This window comes from Lithobates pipiens, unplaced genomic scaffold, assembly GCF_037356315.1.
Source record: "Lithobates pipiens isolate NorthernLeopardFrog02 unplaced genomic scaffold, aLitPip1_a1.2 Scaffold_8, whole genome shotgun sequence".
NCBI lineage: Eukaryota > Metazoa > Chordata > Amphibia > Anura > Ranidae > Lithobates > Lithobates pipiens.
In genome coordinates this window covers 97,591,074-97,607,402 of record NW_027507903.1, presented here as the reverse complement: position 1 = coordinate 97,607,402, position 16,329 = coordinate 97,591,074, and positions in this window count along the sequence as shown.

Sequence of the window (16,329 nt, the reverse complement as noted above, 5' to 3'; positions counted from 1 at the left end):
GCAGTATGAGGATACCCTAAGGTCAGTTAGCATCCAGGCAGCACAGTATCAAATCAGAAGGAAAGAAACAGAGCCCAAAATACAGGCCAAGGATACAACTGGCTGACATGGATCTGGTGACAGGTCAAGGGCAAGCTGGGTCGTGCATGGTAAGGCAGAAGTAGCAGATTGGGTCAAAGGTTATTTAGGAACTAGCTGTAGACCCCTCAACAAACTGTCCATGTCACATTCTAATTTATATAGACTATTTGGCACCAATACCAAGCATGCAAGTGCGTTAGCACATACTAAGCTTAGTGTGCACACTAATACATGTGCACATGTTAATGCATGTCAGGAAGTGACCCTATGCACAGGACCACACACATGGTCTTCTCATACTTGAACACACTGAACATCCTTTAAAATGCCCCCCCCCCCCCCCCCCCCCATGGACAGCTTCTGGATTCCCACCTGAGACATATTTTCAGGGTGGGCCTGAATAAATATTTGTATCAGACTCAGGGCATATACGTTGGTTTCCAGCTCCCAGGAATTCTCTCCTGGAACATAGCCTTTCTATTTACTTGAATACTAAATAAGACTTCTTCTCCTCCAGCAGTCCAAAAAAATCTTGATTGCATATTCCTTTATTGCTACTGATCACTGTAGGTAGTACTGATGGTCCTGAATCACATTCAGGAAATTGGTCTGAAACGGCATGCTTTGACATAGATACAGTATGAAAGATGATCAGGTGAATCTTGTATATTTCCAAAAGTTCATAAACTGCTGGATTAATATTTCTCTTAATAACAATTGAGCCAATATATCTATGCCCTAATTTATCAGATGGTCATACCAGTCTTAGGTTGGCAACAACCAAATCTTGTCTCCGGGTTCAATATTTAGGTCACTTCTGCTTTTCATGACAATGTTTTCTTCTTGGGCCTTAGTAATACCTTTTTGTGATATCTTGAAATTTGACTGTAAGATTTGCAGCTCCAGCCTTTCCTGGTCTGCTGGAACAGAAGAATCAGGTATTGTGTAAGGTTATAAGGATGGAAACAAGCCAAAGTTTGAGAAGAATGGGGCCTATCTGGTGGCAGAGTGAACTGCAAATATTGTAGGCAAATTCTTCCAAGGGGAAAAGCAATACCCAGTCATCTTGTGAAAATGATGAGAAGCACTTAAAATGCTGTTCTAGTGTTTGCGTGCTTTGTCTGTAAATTTATTTGCAGGTGCCTGCAAAATTCCTTCCAGAACCTGGAAGTAAATGGTACTCCTTGATCTGAAGTGACAACACTAGGTACCCATGAAGTCTTAAGCCCTGTATACACGATAGGAAATGCCACCAGCAAAAGTCCAATGAGAATTGGAAAAACAAGTAGAAGTGGCGCTGGCCCCTATTATCTCAAAATGAAAAAAATAATAAAATATCCTATGCAAAAGCTAGTTTGCGGGGTAAATGCAAAGCTGTATGTGTGAGAAAAATATTCATGTAGAGAAAATGAATTTATGAATTTACCTAGTGTTGGAACGTCTGTCGGGTATTGGTAAACACTAGTGACTGTGTATATTGAACCTTCTAGTGTATTAGACCAACAGAATGTCTAAGTACTTCCAATCACCTTATATATCATAACCAGTGGGGTGATTGTTTACATCAAAATGAAACATCCTCAAAAGAAAAATTCTAAAAAATTCTAAAAAATAAAATAAAATAAAACTTATAAGCTTTAAATGATGTGTGGAATCCAAAGTAATGCTTCTCTTTTTTTTTTTTTTTCCCATTCAAATTTTTATTGAACATACTTGAAAATACAGATCGTTAAGGTACAACCTTATAGACAACAAGGGTATAGTGATGGATATACAAGCATGTCATACATATGCCAGAAATAGAGTCAGTACATATCAATACTCTAACAATAATAACCATGTGCTGTAAACGATCTAAAGCAAGATTGACATGAAAGCTCTTTATAACAGACCTTAGATATTGTTTGTAAATACAATGCACCAGGGATTATCTGCTTTGGTGGTAATGCTTCTCTTTAATACGTTTACAGTGAAATGTGTATCCCCTTCTATTAAACATGCAGGTGATCTGAAAAATTAGAACGTGTGGAAATATTTGTGTACTATAAATATGAAAGTGAAAGAAACGTGCTAGAAAAAATTAAAAAATAAAATTAAAATGTGCTTAAAAAAATATTTAATTGCATTTTTTTATATTTTTCAGAAAATTGTTAGTGTGCTGTACCCTCTGTCGGGTATTGGGGAAACCTGTGTAGTGTCTATCTCCAATTTTCTAGTATATAACTATAAATGTTCACCTAGCGATATACCTTCTACTCCAAAAAATAAATTAATTCTGTTTGGTGTTGGACCCCCTGGGGGATGAGAAAAAAAAAAATCGACTAAATTGGTTATGCAAACAAAGAGTACCGCTAGTGCATGATCAAGCAAATATATATTACATATACTACTAGGTGCGATTAAAGTCCATGAACATGTGAGAGGTGACTTGTGCCCAATTTGATAAAAGGTTCTGTGGTTATTTCTTTATATGCTGGAATAAAGGTGCCGGTGCGCTTATCCGTGCAGGCAGTGGTGATTTTGCACTCACCAGATGCCTTGCCCCAATGGGGGCAGTGGCGCCTTCACAGTGTAAGCCCCTGTGTCGCTGTATGGTGCTGTTCCTGGGACCTTTAATTCTTCATCTCGCTCAATGTAACCATGTAGAAAAGAGGAGTGTACATAGCGCAGTATTGTTTATAAACTCTAGTTTATTTATTAAAAGATGTACTCACATTTGTTTAAAAATGACAGGCAGCATTCGCTGCAGCAGCCGCCGATTAGCGTGGATCTGACCAACAGTGAGCGTGTGTACGTCCTATGGCCATGCCCTACGCGTTTCGTCATCAAGACATCATCCGGACATCCAATGAGAGCTTTTGGTCAGAAATTCCGACCGTGTGTATGCTCCATTGGACTTTTGCTGGCGGAATTTCGGCGAGCAAAAGATTGAAAGCAGGTTTTCTATTTTTCCGATGGAAAAAGTTCAGATCGGAAATTCTGATCGTCTGTAGCAATTCCGACGCATGCTCAGAAACAATTCGACACATGATGGGAAGCATTGAACTTCATTTTCTTGGCTTGTTGTAGTGTTGTACGTCACTGCATTCTTGACGATCGAAAGCTCAGAGAACTTTTGTGTGACCGTGTTTATGCAAGCCAAGCTTGACTGAAATTCCATTGGAAAAACCATCCAAGATTTTTCCAACGAAAAACTCAGATCGTGTGTAGGGCATTACTATTTCTTTGATAAATGTATGTGTGTGTATGTACAGTCCCTAAAGCAGAAGAAGTCCCCATTGTATGAAATGTGACATCTTGGATAATCTGTCAATTACCACAAAAATGGCAGTAAATCTTTTGGATATAGAAAGTGCAACAATATAGTCCATACTAATCATTTCCAAAGGCGCTCAAGCAATGGGTAAGGGTCTTACCTCTTGAATTGGTTTTGTCAATCAAGGTCATTCATTATCAGATTTCACGAGTCTTCATCTTGGCAATTAGACCTTATGCCGTGTACACACGGTCGGAGAATCCGACGGAATGCGTCTTATCGGACCGTGTCATCAGATAATCCGACTGTGTGCGGTATGCATCGGACTGATTCCGTCCGAATCTCCGTCGGACCCAATTTTCCAACATGTTGGAAATATTTCCCGACCAACTGGGCCGGTCGGACGTAATCCGATCATGTGTAGAGAATTTTGATCGGACCAAGTGCCACGCATGCTCAGATCAAATTCCTACATCAAAGCTATTGGCTACTAGCCTGAATCTAGTCCCATCGTAACGAAATTACGCCATCACGTTCTGAAAGATCGGATTTTTCGACAACTTAGTCCGACCGTGTGTATGCAACAGTTTCGGACACAATCCGTCAGACTAAATCTGACGGACAAAATCCGATGGATTTGGTTGTGGAAATCTCCGACCGTGTGTACAGGGGCTTAGACTGGGCCACCAGGAGTGCAAATGCCAAAGTTCTACAGTCTTATGTACACCAAAGTGTCCCGCCAAAGTATGATCATGACACAGACTAAGTATTCTGTGATACATATTTGTGGCACAGATATCTTCCAGCTATGTGGAATGAGTCCTTCTTGTTCCTGAAGACAGACATGCTATGGTAAAACATATTTTACGGGGGCGTGGCCGGCGCGTGACCAAGATGGCCGCTTGAGGAGAGAGCTCTTCACACCGACGGCATCTAAAGCGACTTTCGGCGAACCCGTTCCGACTTTTCAGCCTCTGACATCCCGGGAGAACTCCCGCTCCACCTCACAGCGATGTCGCTGAAGCGCAAAGACGATCGGCTTCCCCGAAAACTTACGGCGTTCATGTACCAGCCGTCCGCACGGAAGATCCAAAATGGCGCCGGCGCGGACTTGCGGAGCACACAGGCAGAGGCCGCGTTTCACGCGAACGGAGGAGGAGACCCATATGTACCGACACAACCTCCGGTAAGCAGGGGAGACCCTTCCCGCTCGCCACCAGGGACACCCACAGCCCAAAGCCCAGCCAAAGCTAAGATGCGCCTGGACAACACAGGCATAGCACACTGCAGGGACCCCACTATTGGGACGCCTCAGGCCTTCCCTCAGCAGAGCCAGCTACCTGACGCCATAGCAGCATTCCCTACCATAGGGCAGGCTGTCATGGACACCACCTTAAAGGACATGCTCATGTCTCTAAGGAGCTCGCTGCAATCTGATCTGTTCTCTCTCATGCACAGTTTTGGTAGTAAACTAGGAGCAATGGATGACAGGATCACACAAATGGAAATTACTGCAGGAGACATTACAGGAACAGTGAATGACATTATTGATACTCAGGAGGCACAGACTCAGGATATTACATGGATAAAGGACAAAATGGCGGATTTAGAGGACAGAGCCAGACGAAACAACTTTAAAATCAGAGGAGTCCCGGAATCTGTCCAAAATACTGAATTGCCTGCCTATGCAAAAGGCCTTATTAAAGCTGTGCTCCCTGAGGCAAAAAATATTGAACTTGTCATTGACCGCATACACAGGCTGCCAAAACCCGCGTTTTTACCTGACGCTGTACCTAGAGATGTCATCCTTAGAGTGCATTTCTACCACATTAAGGAGCAGTTCATGCACAAGATGAGGGGGTTAGAAAATTTACCAGAACCATACAATCGTCTCCAAATCTATGCTGACCTCTCACAGCATACTCTGAGCAGAAGGAGGCAGCTTAATACGATCACCAAAGCCCTCCGCAATCATCAGCTCCAATACCAGTGGATAGCGCCAGCCAAGTTGTCTGTCCTCCGAGACGGGAGGAAATATGTTGTAACGTCCCTGCAGCAAGGTTTGCATCTCTTACAGAAATGGGGCATCGTCCCTGCCTCCCCTGGCGAGGCGCCTATGGATCAAAGTAACACAGGCTCTATAACGGCCCAACCTCTGCCTCCCAGGAGCCAAAACAACGCTTCCCTTTAATACTCAGGAACGGGCCCATACGTTCTATTTACCGTTTGGTGATGCCATCTGCTCATGCCAGGTCTTAAGACTCGTTACCCCAATTTTTGTGTTTCTAGGCGCTGTAGCGCTGAGGTGCATCCTCAACAGAAACACCTTTTACAGTTCACGGTTCTCAATACCTTAAAGCTTTCTAAGCTACACCTACCCGCAAATTGCATTGCTTTTTGGTCTACCTAGATAATATTGCGTGCCTTTTATTTCTTATTTTATTTTTTTGTTTTGTTTTGTTTCTGTGTCTCTCCCCTCTACCACCTCTATTCTTTCCCCACTTGTCTCTCCACCCTACACAGCACCCCGGAAGCCTCCACATATTGGATTGATCGTGCCTATTCTTGATCTACTCCGGTCTTCAACACAGCTAACTGAACTTTCGGACCCCTCCAGTTCACTGCCCTCCAAGGTAATAACCTTAGCGGTTCCTTTTTGTTCTTTTTTTTGGCAATTAAGCGCTCCACATGCCAATCACCATTGTAACAATCAATGCAAAGGGGCTTAACCACCCTGCCAAGAGACGATCTTTGTGGTCATTAACTAAACACACTAAGTGTGACGTTTTATGCGTACAAGAAACGCACTTCCAAGCCTGCAACCCACCGGTATGCACTCACAGGGAGTTCAGCAATATTTTCACCGCTAACTCGGAAAAGAAACGGAAAGGGGTACTTATAGCCTTCAAAAACACTTTAGCATTTCATCTTGTCCAGTGCACAACAGACCCTGATGGTCGCTATATCATATTGTCTTGCACCATCAATGGTGCTCCCTATACTTTTGTCACCGTGTATGCGCCTAATACACACCAATCTCGCTTTTTACGTAAGTTACATAAGAAAGTTGAAGCCCAAAAGCAAGGAGCTACAATCTGGTGTGGAGATTTTAACTGCACTCCTGATCCGGAACTAGATTCGACCTTTCAGCCCAAGAGACGCAGACTGGCGCTCAACCCTTTGTTGCACAATCTACGCCTTCTAGACATCTGGAGATGTCAGCATGCAGAAGAGAGAGACTACACATACTTTTCCCCAGGCCATAATTCTTACTCCCGAATTGACCTTTTTCTAACAGATCCCTGGACTCTTCAAACTGTATCCTCTTCTACTATACATCTAACTACATGGTCAGACCACTCCCCTGTGAGTATAACCTTGGAAGACAAAATCAAGCACTCACCAGCGTATCTTTGGAGAATGAATTCTAGAATTTTACAGGCGGAACCCTATGCTCAAATATTGAAAAACGAATTGGAGGAGTATTTCATTCGGAACAAAGACTCTGTTGCAGATCCGCATATTTTGTGGGCCTCGCATAAAGCATTTATGCGGGGAATTTTTATTCAACTTGGGGCTAGGGATGCTAAGCAAAGGAGGCAGCGGATGAACACCCTTCTTACACGTATACAAACAGTGGACTTGCTTAACAAAGCCCAGCCTACCCAGACACTTAAATCTGAACTAATCTCACTGAGACTGGAGCTCAGGGCCCTTTTACTAGAGAACCATGACAAAATCCAAAGGCGACATAAAATGACATTCTACGCTGCAGGTAACAAATCTGGTAAACTACTCTCCCACCAAATTAAAGGCCACATTACTAGATCTCCCATACCTTATATCCATCACCCAGACTCCAACTCCAAACTGACTAATCCGCAAGACATCGCTAACGCCTTCAGCGTTTATTACGGCAAACTATATAATCTAAAGACTGATCCCCACCAAACCCAACCCACTCATACGCAGATACAGGATTTTTTAGACTCAGTGAATCTCCCTCATCTGACTACACAACAATTGGAGATACTCAATGCCCCTTTCACACAACTAGAAATTCAATCCGCTATCCATACTCTTCCTAATGGCAAGGCGCCCGGCCCAGACGGTTTTGTAGGAGAGTACTACAAACAATTTAGTACAATCCTCACTCCACATATGACACCCATGTTTAATTCTGCTGCCTCCTCTGCTTCCTTTCCACAAGAGATGTTAAAAGCGTTAATTGTAACAATACCAAAGCCAGGGAAGGAACCCAATCTCACTCAAAATTTTCGTCCCATCTCACTATTGAACCATGATATAAAATTGTACGCTAAAGTTATTGCAAAGAGATTAGATGACATATTGCCACTGTTGATACATCCTGACCAATCGGGCTTTGTCAAAGGTCGCCAGACCTCAGATGCCACCCGGCGCATGATTAATCTTGTCCACCACGCAGTGACCCATCGAGTGCCTTCTCTGCTTCTTTCATTGGATGCGGAGAAGGCATTCGATAGGGTTCACTGGCATTACTTAAGATTGACCTTAGAAAAATTTGGATTTCAAAATCACATCCTCTCATCTATTTTAGCCCTTTACTCCAACCCTTCGGCCCAAGTTTATTGTTCCTCAATGTTATCGACTTCGTTTCATATCACAAACGGTACCAGACAAGGATGCCCCCTCTCCCCTTTGATATTTGATCTAATGATCGAACCCCTTGCAGCCAAAATCAGATCCCATCCCAACATTTATGGTATTAACATTGGCAATACAAACCACAAGATCAGCCTTTTTGCTGACGATGTCATCTTTTCCCTGACTCGTCCCTCCTCTTCCCTGGCTTCGGTACAACAAGTACTTGATGAATTTAGCTTAGTCTCATATTACAAAGTGAATGTCTCAAAATCTTATGCACTTCCCTTGGTTCTACCAGAACAACAATGTCTGTCCCTGAAAGACTGTTACCACTACGCATGGGCCACTGATTCTTTGACCTACCTAGGTATCACCCTCACTTCTCGTCCTAACGACTTGTTCAAGGCCAATTTCACCCCCTTTCTCACCCAACTCCCATTAGAACTCGACAAATTATCTAAATTGATGCTTACAAGCTCAGGTAGATTAGCAACATTCAAAATGATCCATCTTCCACGGTTACTGTACCTGTTTCGGGCAATACCAATCCCCATACCTGCACCCTTCTTCACAAGAACCCAAACGTTACTCAGGAACTTTGTATGGCAAGGGAAAAAATCTAGAATAGCATATACCACCCTACTGAAGCATAAAACGGTGGGAGGTATGGGTTATATCAATACTAGGGACTACTACCACGCAGCCATACTGGCACAACTCAAAGAATGGTTTACTCCTGATCTCAACAATCACTGGAGCTCCATAGAAGCCTCCCAAGTACCTGGTAAGAATTTACAAACGTGGCTCCTCTCTGCACCTAAATTGAAGGTGAGGGATACTACCCTCTCTCCCCCCATAAGAGCATCAGTGAAGGCCTTCGCCTATCTGGTCAAACACACACGCACAAATGCCAACAACTGCACTGTTCCTCTCCCGATAGATATCATCGGCCTACTGATTCCTTTCATGAATATACATTCTTGGAAAACCAATGGGATCACACACATTGAGGATCTCTATAAAGATGGCCTCCTAAAATCCTTCTCCTCCTTGAAACAGGAATTTAATCTATCTCCCCGCGACTATTTCAAATATTTCCAAATAACTCATTGCCTAATACGAAATCCCCACCTTCACGTACATATTCCACAACCATCCTGGAAATATCTCACAGGTACTTACTCTTCAGTCAAAGGTATCTCTCTGTTCTACGCCACACTTGGTGAAAAAACGTCCTTTGCCAAACTGCCCCCCATGTTACAATGGGAACATGATATGGACACCACGTATTCATCGCAACAATGGTCACTTGCTATAAAAGCTGTTAATTCGGCGACTAAATCTGCTAACCTCTGGGAACTCACATATAAAATTAATCTCAGGTGGTACCTTACCCCAACCCATCTTCACACCTACTATAAAAATACAGACCCAAATTGTTGGAGAAACTGTGGTCTCCCAGGAACCCTTTACCATACCCTCTGGTCCTGTCCCAAATTGATCCCTTTCTGGACTGATGTATTTAATCTTATATCGGAAGTCACACACATTGCTACCCCTCCAAACCCCGCTCTGGCTTTACTCACCATTGGCATTGAACATTACCCTTACAGGCTAAGATGCATAGTAACGCATATTTGCCTAGCTGCTAGATTAACAGTGACCCGCAATTGGAAATCCTCGGCCCTACTTTCCTGTGCTGACGTTATACGAACCACTCATCTACATGGGATGTATGAATGTATGTATGCTACTGCTGAGGGACACTTACCCAAAACTGCAACACTTTGGGGGGCGTGGATGGAGTGGTTCAACAACTCCCAACCCTTACTCATCTGAACACTATAACATGATAGGGCTTCCCTACTCGTTCCTTATGCCCTTGCTCTGTCATCTTCCTGGACCTTCCCCCCCCCCCTCGACGACGGGGGGAGGGGGTGAGGGAAGGGGAGTGTGGGAGATAGACAAGTCCCCCCCTCTCCCCTTTTTTTTTTTTTTTCTTCCTATTCCCCCCTTTTTTTGTGTGTGTTTTGATCTACCTTTTCTTTACTTATCTCTGCATTTTTCTTCAGTACACAGCTCTTAGCTTCCTATGCTTTATGCTTACCTGTATCCGGGCGTACTTATGATAATTGGTATGTGATGTTATGTTTGCCTCACTATGACCGAATGGAATTATTATTTGTTTATTCTTGAGGTCAATTTTGAGTGATTTGACCGGTTTAGTTACAACCTCAGGGATAATTCTTACTACTGTTTCCCTACATGCATGTTGATAGGTGACTGTCCTCAACCCTGGACACAGTGAGATCCCATTTGGGGTGTCTGGAATGAGGTCAGTCCTTGAGGCCTGATATTTTCTATATCTATTGTTATGTCGTAGTGTTATATTCAATCCTACAATCTGTTGATTATTGACTGCAACTATTGTGGACTATAAGGCGACTACATGTAATGTCAGCGTTGTCTTTCTTTTTTGTTTTACTTATTTTTGTGTTTTTGTTTCCTGTATTACCTTTAACTTCAATAAAAACCATTGAAACATAAAACATATTTTACTGATGTTAGTGTAGGGAAGTGCAGCATAGAACAGCAGCAGAACACTCAGAGTCCCGGTGCAGCAAAGGAACTGTATTGTAGTTGAAGTTACAATAAAACACAACTACCCAGCAGAAAGTCAACCCAACCGGCCACACTCAAAGAATGTTGCAGCAAAGGGTATTAACAGTAGGTCTCGAGTGCACCAACAGCATCTGTCTCAAAGGATAGAAGGAAGGAAGGATCTGTATGACCAAAGATGGTCACCAGAGTCACATAGGGTGGCAGCATCAGATACCTCCCCCAATGACCGAGGAAACCAAATTTTCCTTCCAACTTTAATGCCACTGCAGTTGAGCGCCACTTGCAGTAAGTGCCATCTTAAGAGCACTATAGGCCCCTGGGCAATACAGTGCACTGGAGCCCTGTCTACACAATTAGGCACGATTGCCCATCAAATGCAGCCTCACTGTACCCGCCAATGCAGCCACACTGTGCCCGTGAATGCAGCCTCACTGTGCCCATCAAATGCAGCCACACTGTGTCCATGACTGCAGCCTCACTGTGCCTGTTAATGCAGCCTCACTGTGCCCATGAATGCAGCCTCATTGTGCCCACCATTGCAGCCTCACTGTGCCCATGAATGCAGCCTTACTGTGCCCATTATTGCAGCCTCATTGTGCCCGTGAATGCAGCCTCATTGTGCCCACTATTGCAGCCTCACTGTGCCTGTGAATGCAGCCTTACTGTCCCCATGGATGCAGCCTCACTGTGCCCACCATTGCAGCCTCACTGTGCCCACCATTGCACCTTCACTGTGCCCACCATTACAGCATCACTGTGCCCATAAATGCAGTCTCACTGTGCCCACAATTGCACTCTCATTGTGTCCATGAATGCAGCATCACTGTGCCAATTAATACAGACTCACTACCGCCTGGTAGCACACACAGTGGGCATCTCCTCCTGTGAATCACGGAGCTGGCTGGTTCTGTGTTTGGCGGCTGCGCTGTAACAAGTAACAACTGGATTCTGCAACCTGTATATAGCACATGTCTGGATTCTGCAACCTGTATATAGCACATGTCTTGATCTGTAACCTATATTTGTAGTCTGAGTCTTCAGTTGCGACATACAGTAACCCTAATTACCAAGACCTGTGGTGTGCCTCGGTCTCGCTGAACTGTACGCCTAAAAGAGGGCATACCCCGAATAAGAGTAAGATGATATGTGTTGTGAATGAAATGAAAAGGAAAAAGGGGAATGGGAGGGTGGGGAACCAGAGCCGAGCCGACGAGGGACTTGTAGGAAGGAGGAGGGATATATACCCCCTCAGACTCCTCCTACAAATCAAGGCTGGCCTCCAACCAGCCTTCAGACTTGTAGTCTGAGTCTTCAGTTGCGACATACAGTAACCCTAACTACCAAGACCTGTGGTGTGCCTCGATCTCGCTGAACGGTACACCTAAAAGAGGGCAAAAGATACAAGATAGGTAAAGTATGCAGCTTTAATGATTCAAATGACAATTAATCCAACAACGTAACAAACGCCCTACTAACCTCTGTGTGAGGTTCGGGAATGTACCTGTTATAGCAGGATGACCTCCAATGACTCATATGCTTAATGATGTAAGACGGGACCCCCTGTTTAGAAGCTGCAGACGCTGCCCCGATCCTAAAAGAATGACCAGAAAAACGCCTTGGGTCTACATCCAACCAAGCAAGTAAAACCCTTACATAGGAAATGAACTGTTTAGAAGTAATGGGATGCGTGGGAAATGGGAGTAGAGGCCCATGAACAGGAGTTGCTACAAATAGATTGCAAAGTGCGTCGAGGACTTCTACTGGGCACCAAGCGCTATTAGTATGGTAATATTTAACCACGAACCCCTGACCAGTTTGTCTATACTTATTGTTAGGCAGCTGTAACTCATAGCACTCAGGGAATCTGGTGAGACTACCTTTGAGCAGAACCGGAGTATGACAGCTGGCTTGAGACACCTCCCCGGGTCGGAGAAACCCGAAGAAACTAAGATAAATGGCCGCCTTGAGCACTAAACTGGGACCTACCCTGAAAGGAGAAGAAGACAGTAGGTCTGACAAACCCGGGAAAATCTGACCAGTGATAGGTTGTCGAGACAACTAAACCCTCCCCTGGGTCCTCAGAATACCCCTGAGCATGGCTTTCAGAGGGTGAGCAGCAAAAATTGACACACTGTCAGGCGCCTGCAGGGATCTGAATTGTTGAATTCCCGATAAATAAATCTTAAAGTGGTTGTAAACCCTTACAAACCACTTTGACCTACAGGTAAGCCTAGATTAAGGCTTACCTGTAGGTCCAAGAAATATCTCCTAAACCTATAGAGTTTAGGAGATATTTGCCCGAAAACAGGCACCGCTGTCTACGGCGCATGCGCCGTAGACAGCGGCGCGCAGGCGCACTGAGCGCGGCATTCTCAACGACGGAGCTGCCGCGCGTGTCGGCTCCCGTGCACATGCGCGGGAGGGATGTCATCGCGGCTTCGCCGAATGACAGTGGCGGAGCTGCGAGACCCCACCAAGAAGATGGATGCTGCGGACTACAGGGGACAGCGGCGACTTCGCTGGCTCCTGTGTCAGGTAAGTGACACATAATGGACTACTATGCGATGTATAGTAGTCCATTATGCTTTGCCTTTGCAGGGAATGAAAGAGGAAGTAAACTCATATCTTTAATGGTACTGGCAGCCAACGCCAGCTCACTGTGGCAATACGCGGCGAAAGACATGACATGGTAGATGTCCTCAGGGCCATCGGAAGGGTATAAATCCGTAAACCTGAGGAAAGTCTTCCAACCCGTCATGTAAACTCTCAGTGTGTTCCTGGACAGAGACTTATTAGCCAGGTCGATCGCCTGAACCTGGAATGTGTTTAGTCCATGACCAACAGAGAGTATGAGGGGACAGGCCGGCCCGTCCGATCTGCCTCTGGATGCTGCAAGAAAAAACGAGGCATATCAAGACGGGATAAAGCATCAGCCGCACCATTGAGACTCCCACTGATGAATTCACCCCGAAAATGAAATCTGCAGCCAAATTATCAGTAAAGAAGATGACTGAATGACCCGACCAAACCGGACCCCAAGTGACTGCTGCTGCCAGAGTCGGATACATTTCAAACAAAGCTGAGGTCAGAGTAAACTTTGGCAGGGGGAAAACCTCAGGGGGCCAATGGCTGGCCAACCACTGATGACAAAAAATGGCCCGAAAAACCGACTGACGCGGTGGCGTCTGAAAAAATCCTGGGGGAATTACCCAATGGCTGGGGAATGAACATGGAGATGCCATTCCAGTCACACAGGAACTGATCCCACATGACGAGATTCGCTAGGGCATCAGCTGGAAACTTAACCACCGCTTCAGAATCATGATAAAGCGGAAGAAGAGCCAGCAACCTGGACACAAACGCCCTACCCTGCGGGATGATTCTCATCGCAAAATTTAACACCCCCAACAGAGACTGCAATTCTTTCTGAGAACATACTGGTGACCGGACCAACAGATGAATGGTCTGCCTAATTCTAACCAGCTTCTCCAATGGCAGGCTAGCCACCATGAGATTGGCATCAAGCGTAATCCCCAAAAAGGTGATGACTTTTGACGGACCCTCCACCTTGTGAGCAGCTAAAGAGACATTCAAATCTGAAAACAGCCCTGTAAGCGCATGCAGATCCCTTGGTGGTACATCAAGGTATCAAACAACTGAGGGCTGCTCTTTGACCCAAACGTTAATCTGGTAGCGAAATAATACTGACCGCGCCACTTGACACCATGCCATTGCCAGAGAGCAGGACTGATGGGAAGTAACTTAATCGCATCAGTAATATCCGCTTTGGACAACCAAACACTCCTGCCTAACTGCACCATATGCTGAATAGCCAAATCCACAGAGGAATACTTCAGTGAGAACTCTTCAGATGGGATGAGTGAATTAAGACTAGGGACATGAGATGAATGAGGCGCGGATAAGTCATAAATCAAGTGAAATTTATTCGAAAATTTCCCACAGACCACCCCAATGGGACTGACCCTCCACATACCAAACGGTGAAGATGGGAAAGGTCCAATCAGGAACCCCTTGGAAACTTCAACCTGAACCAACTCATCTACAATGGCAGGGTGATTCTCAGCTGACCATAAATTATTGCATTCAAATGACTCGGTAGGAAGAGTAATGAGTCCAGTGTGAAAACCTGAAGAAAAACCCTCCAGCAAAAATTGCCCAAAACCTGGGGATGGGTGGCCATCTAAGCAAACCCCCAGCAAGGAGATATTGACTTGGCATAGTCATGACGTGCTGAAAGGCTTAACATGGCAGGCGGACTTGGGGTGGGCTCTGAAACAATTAGCACAAACGTGCAACAACCTGCATTGGTTATAGCTGCACCCAGTGTAATTGTAATTATTGCACAGCTGAGCTTTGCCTAGATAACGGATAGGTCTACCCATCTTGTCCACCTGACCAGAACTACCGAAAGAACCACCCGCCACCTGTTTGGAGGACCCTGGTTGACTGGAGGCCTCACTGTTTGGACACCAAGCTGTGGTGTGAGCTGATGACTGGAAGTTGGCACATGCAGGGGACTTCTGATTAGCGAAATGCCTACAAAACAGTTTCCATGTCAACGTTGCCCCAACATGTCACCACCTGAAACTGGGCCCAAGTAGCCTCCACCTTTGCTGCAAAGGAACGATGATAATCGTAATACGTGAAACCCCCGTACTTGTGAGCCAAATCCACCACCTTATGAAGATATAAGTCCCTCCTCCCTGGACTGACCGAACAGACAATGTCTCTGAAGATGCCAAAAGCTAGAACAAATTCCACCACACTAAGTTTGTGACTAAGCCTGGGATCCTTGGTCTTGAGCACCACCGACACCTCCCCGCAAGCAAAAGACTTGTTCTCCGAAACATCCTGAGCTGCTATTAGCAGCGAGGCTAAATCGACATCTTTCCCTTCCAAAATATCTTTTTTGATATTGGCAGGAATGAAATGGGCAGGAGACACCGAAGGCAATACTGCCAATGGTGAAGGGACTGCCGAAGGTAAAGACAGTGCATTACCTGTAACTGGGCTAGGCAGGACCGGAGCTGGGGGTGCAGCGGACACCCCAATACTGGCCGTCACTGCCGTACTGACTGAGCGGGCTTCCATCACCTCCATCCTGTCCTGCAATTGCAGCATGGAGGCAGACGCAGGCACTGATGCAGGTTCCACGCTGGTGGATGCCAGCGCTTGAGACGGAGATGGAAACAGCAACCTGAAGAGTTATGCCTTCCTAGCTGTGGCAGGGAAAGGAATATCCTTCTGACTAAGCTCTGCCATCAGCCTGGGTACCGTCCAACTCCTCAATGATGGTGAACTGCCATGTTCCGAACCCCTACGAGGGGTAGGTGGGATGAACCCAAATTCGACACTCTCTGACATGTGAGACATACGGATATATATGAAGAAATTAACTGAGAAAAAATAAGAACGAAATAACACCCCCAAGAACCCCCCCCACACACACACAAACCCAGTGCCTTGCTAAACACAACGTGTGTGAAAAAGGTGACAGACCAACAGCGCGTGAAACTAGATAAGTGGCCCACCATCTTAAGATAAATGAAATGAATAAGCCAGAGAAAATCTGGTGGGTAGATATGAAATGAAATGAGGAGAAAGTGCAACGTATGACGTATGTTGTACAGCGAGACGATTGTGGTCCAAACAATCACTTAAAAACGAAACCTCAGCCTGTACAGGTCTGTAGACGTGACAGACCTTGAAATGTACCTATATCT